Source organism: Physcomitrium patens, chromosome 17, assembly GCF_059467195.1.
Source record: "Physcomitrium patens ecotype Gransden chromosome 17, ASM5946719v1, whole genome shotgun sequence".
Taxonomy (NCBI): Eukaryota; Viridiplantae; Streptophyta; class Bryopsida; order Funariales; family Funariaceae; genus Physcomitrium; species Physcomitrium patens.
Window position 1 is genome coordinate 1,946,185 of NC_143426.1, and position 5,477 is coordinate 1,951,661.

The window sequence follows — 5,477 nt, forward strand, 5'->3', positions numbered from 1 at the left end:
AAGACTGGATGTACCTTCATAGAAGTCGGTAATTCCAGACGGTACGCCACTAAGTTGATTTGCTTCTGGATGATAAATGGTCCCAACCTTCGATAGTCCAACTTATCACATGGTCGCTTGATCTTGATATTCTGTCGAAGAAGCCATGCTTTATCTCCAATTTTGAAAGTATGTGCTTGATTCCGAAATCTATCTGCAGACGCCTTGTAGGATTCTTGAGCGGATTGTAATTGAAGCTTCAACGTAGTTTGAAGCTCTGATAGTTGTTTCACAAATCCTTCAGTTGTTAGATTGTTATTTGTTGATGGACTCAATAAATCAAGCTTCGGATGATATCCATAGTTAGCAAAGAATGGTGTGTATTGAGTCGCCGCATGGAGGGTGTTGTTATATGCAAACTCGCCTAGCGGTAGATATGTGGTTCAATCGTCTTGCTGATAGTTGATGCTGCATCGTAAGTATTGTTCAAAGACTTAGTTCACCCGTTCCGTTTGGCCGTCAGTTTGAAGATGAAAAGCCGAAGAAAGCTTGATATCCACCTTCAGTATCTCAAAAAGAGATCTCCAAAACTTTGATACGAACTGGGTTCCTCAATTTCATACGATATCATCTGGTAGTCCATGATATCGATACACATTATCGAGAAAGAGCCTTACTGTGACTTCACTGGACGATGTCTTCTTACAAGGGACAAAGTATGCCATCTTTGTAAGCCGATCTATCACGACAAAGATGTTGTCAAATGAGTTCGATGATGGCAGGTCCGTGATGAAGTCCTTGGAAACTGAAGACCATGGTCGACGTGGAATCGATAATGGTTGTAGAAGTCCATAAGGGCGATGCCGAGGATTCTTGGATCTTGAACAAATATCACAAGAGAAGACAAAATCTTTCACATCCTTCTACATTTGGAGCCACCAAAAATCTCGAAAAATAAGCTCTAAGGTCTTGTTGAATCCAAAATGTTCCGCAACTGGAAAATCGTGGCGAGATTGAAGAACTCGGAGTCATGCTGGTCTTTTTGGGATATATAACTGCTCTTCAAAGTATAAAAGATCTCCCTCCACCTTGAACTTGTTGTCATTGGTATGCTGCTTGATATTAATGGCTATTGGATCTTCAATGGTTATGACACATACCTGATTCAGGAAGTTAACATCAATTGGCACAATAGTAGCGCAAAGCCGAAATTGCTCTAGCTTCAATAATGTAGTACATTGTTGATCAAACGCTGCTTCTCCAGCCTTTGGTACAAGATACGATCTCCTTGATAAGGCATCAGATAGTCTTTACTGCTTTTCAGGTCGATAAGTGATAATAAAATCGAACCTAGATAGTAACATACTCCACTGAGCTTGACGTCGATTTAGAACTCGAGCCGACATGAAATAATCCAAATTCTTGTGATTTGTGTATATGGTCACTGGGTGTGCAGCTCCTTCAAGAAAGTGACGCCATTCTCTGAAAGAATCCACTATAGCAAGAAGTTCCTTATCGTGAATCTCATAATTGATTTCAATAGCAGAGAACTTTCGAGAATAGAATGCAATTGGATGGAGCTTATTGTCTTCTCCCATTTGTGAAAGTACAGCTCCCAAAGTAAAATCTGAACCATCAGTTTCTAAATACAAGGCCTTTGTAAAGTCTAGATGTACCAAGATTGAAGCCGTAGTAATTGTCGTCTTCAGGTCTTGAAACGCCTTCTCCGCTAGAGGTCTCCATTCCAGCTTATCTTTGCATGTCAATCGAGTAAGAGGAGCAGCAACTTGAGAGTAATTCTTGATGAAGATCCGATAGAAGTTGGCAAAACTAAGAAAGTATTGTACGTCACTAACCGTCTTCGGATCCTCCCAGGACACGATTGCTTCCTCCTTCTTGGGATCCATCTTCAAGCCTTCCATAGTCGCAGCGAACTCCAAAAACTCCATCTCCATTTGGTGAAATAAATACTTCTCCAACTTGGCATATAGTCCTTGCTCGCGTAGTTTCTCAAAGACCAAACGAACATGCTGTTCATGTTCTTCCTCATTTTTGGAGAATATCAAAATATCATCCAAATAGATGATAACAAAATCGTCAAGGTGCTCTCGAAAAATGTCATTCATCATATATTGAAAGATCGCTGGAGTATTGGTAAGACCAAAGACATGGCATTATACTCAAAATGGCCATACCTTATACAGAATGCTGTCTTCCACTCATCTCCTTTCTTGATTCGTACGAGGTTGTAAGCTCTCCTTAGATCAATTTTTGTAAAGATCCTTGCACGTTCAAGTTGTTCTAAGAGACCAGAAATCAGGGGTAACGGATAACGATTCTTCTTTGTTATCTTGTTGAGGCCTCGATAGTCTACGCACATCCGCAACGAGCCATCTTTCTTCTTCACAAATAAGATGGGCGCCCTAGTTGACGATTTTGAATGCTAGATGAAGTTCTTGGCTAGATTCTCATCGATGTACTTCCGCAACTCCATCAACTCCGTCTGCAATAGATTATAGATTGGGCCAAAAGGCGGTTGTGCTCCTTCTTGCAAGTCTATGGCACAATCATATGGTCAGTGTTCCGGTAGCATGTCGGCATTCTTCTTTTGAAATACATCTTTAAAATCCTTATATTGCTCTTGTATACTTATTGTCGAGATCTTCTTCCCAGTAATTAGAGCCGCATAAATGACAAACGGTGTGCCTTCCTTGGATGATCTTATAAACGCTCTTGCTCCAATGAATAAAGATTTCTCTATTTGGGGTTTTCTACTAGGCTTGCTCTTGGATGATTTTGTGGGAAAGGTCATCTTTCGCAACCTCCAATCTATGGATGGGTTATGCTTTTCCAACTAGGAAAGACCAAGAATAATTGGATTTGTTGGAGTTCTAATAATATTAAAAATAATATGACTACTATGGCCCTTAAACGTCACTTCTATAGGTTTTGATTCATGGGTGACACTACCAAATAATAAAGATCGCCCATCTATGACCTCAACGTGAACAGGTTTGGATTTTTGTACTAAAGGGATATTATGATGCTTCGCAAATTCTTTGTCTAAAAAACAAGCAGATGCTCTTGAATCTAATAATGCTATGGTTCTCAGTTTCTGAGGGCCGATAAGCAAAGGAATTGTAAACGAAAGGGCAGGTTGAGCGGAAAGAAAGGAACCTGGTTGTTGTTGGGATATTTCACTGTCCAGCCACAGGGTTCCTATTGTGGCTGGGCATCCTCGTTTTCCTAAACAAACGCGCCCCTGGTCTTGACAATGCATCGATTTTGCTTCTAAAGGCAGTTTCTAACTTTGTGGCCTTCTTCACCGCAATATAAACATAGACCTTCCTCCATATGCCACTTTTTTTCTTCTAGAATAAGGAATTTGACACATACCACATCAATTTGCATATCTTCTATCTCTGAATGTGAATTCATGCTGCAAGCCAACATAGTTGGGGCGTGGCGAACCATATGTTGTCTTGAACGTTGGTCTTGGCAACGTTGGAATAGGCGATTATCGCACTTCATAACTTGGCTAATAGCTTCGTTGAGCGTTTGTGGATTAGGAAGAGTTAACAACAAATCCTTCACATCATCCCTTAAATCCCAATAGAATTGACTCATCAACGCTTCTTCGTCCCAATTGATGTTGCATGCTAATTCCCTGAAATCCGATGCATAGACTGATGTAGAGTGCATCCCTTGTCATAGTGACCGGATCTTTGTTGTAGCCAATCGAACCTTGTCGTGTTTACCAAATGCTTCTGCAAACGCCTCCAAAAAGGTTTCAAAGTTGTTTAGTATGGATGATCATTTCTCAAACAAAGAAACAAACCATGATAGAGCTTGTCCTGTAAGTAAGGTTCCAACAAGCCCAACACGTGACTCCTCTGTTGGATAGCGTTCGGGTTGTAAAATTGTTATCAACCTGATTTGATTGACGAATCCTCGAAACTTGGAACGCATACCATCGAACTTGTTTGGAAGGCTAACTCGGGGCTCTTTATGTTGTAGAACCAGCGGTGCTTGTCGAACCTGAGGCAAAGTTGCTTCTCCAAGTACAGAAGTTTGAGGCTTGTGCAACCTAGATTGTGCCATCCCAGATGCTCCATCATTATGAAGCCTTGCCATGACTCCTTCAATCTCTACAGCTCTTTGCAATAATGTAGCGAGGGCATTCATGATAGCATCCAACTTGGACTCCAAACTTTTCGTCATACTAATGTCTTGGCCTCCGGCCATTCTAAGAGAAGGATAGAAATGACTCTACAAGAAGACAATATTGGTTTAGAGGAGGATACTCCGCAACCTCTAAAATGCCTTAAGAGCTTCAAGAAAAGGGGTAATCCACTCTCTCCAAGAAGAATAAGACTCCAATATGCTTTAGCTTCTTTGTTCTTTTCAAGTTTGTCTTTTATAGATGAGACATATAAAAAGAGCCATAACTTAAAAAAATTTCTTGATAAAGATTCTATAATAATTAGCAAATTTCAAAAAAATATTACATATTTCTAAATATTTTTAGAATATTTAAATCAATAATAGTTTAAACTTTTTTAGGATCTATTCTAAGAGCTTTATTTGAAATGATATATCCTAGGTAGATCAACTTAAATAGTATAAAATATTTCTTTTTTCTATCTTGGCATATAATCCTACATCTTTTAGTTTTTGTAATACATTACAAATATGAACTTCATGTTCTTATATATTTTTATACTAGATTAAAATCTTGTCTAAATAATAAATGATAAAATCATCAAGAAACTCACAAAAGACATCATTAATTAAATGTTGAAAAGCAATAAGTATATTTGTGAGTCCAAAAGGCATGACATTTTATTTGAAATGTCCATACTTTGTTCAAAATATAATTTTTTATTTATTTCTTTTTTTTAATATGTACCAAATAATATGTTCTATATAAATCTATTTTTATATAGATCTCTGCTTAATTGTATTGATTGAAAAGTTTTGAAATCAAAGATAGAGGATACCTATTCTTGATGGTGATTTTGTTAAGTCATTAATAGTTTATATACATCCATAAAAATCTTTTTTTTTCTCCACAAATAAGATAGGTGCCATGACTAGAGATTTAAAATGATATATGAAGTTTTTAGCCAAATTTTCATCAATAGATTCTTTGAGTGCATCCAACATATTCTGTGATAGGCTGTTAGGGACATAGTCCTTAGAACCTTCTAAAGATAAGTTTTTAGAACCTTCTAGAGACAAGTTTCTAGAACCTTCTAGAAGCTTCTTAGTTGGTAGAAGATGTTAGGCACATAGTCCTTAGAACCTTCTAGAGATAAGTTTCTAGAACCTTCTAGAAGCAAGTCTCCAAAACCTTCTAGAAGCTTCCTAGTTGGTAGAAGTTGCTTGAGAAGCTTCCTAAATAGGAGTATATATTGGAATTGAGGTTGAAGAGTTCTTCAATCTCGACAATACATCTCTTGGAGCTCTAGCTCACCTCTCTGGTGTTGTTCTGGTAT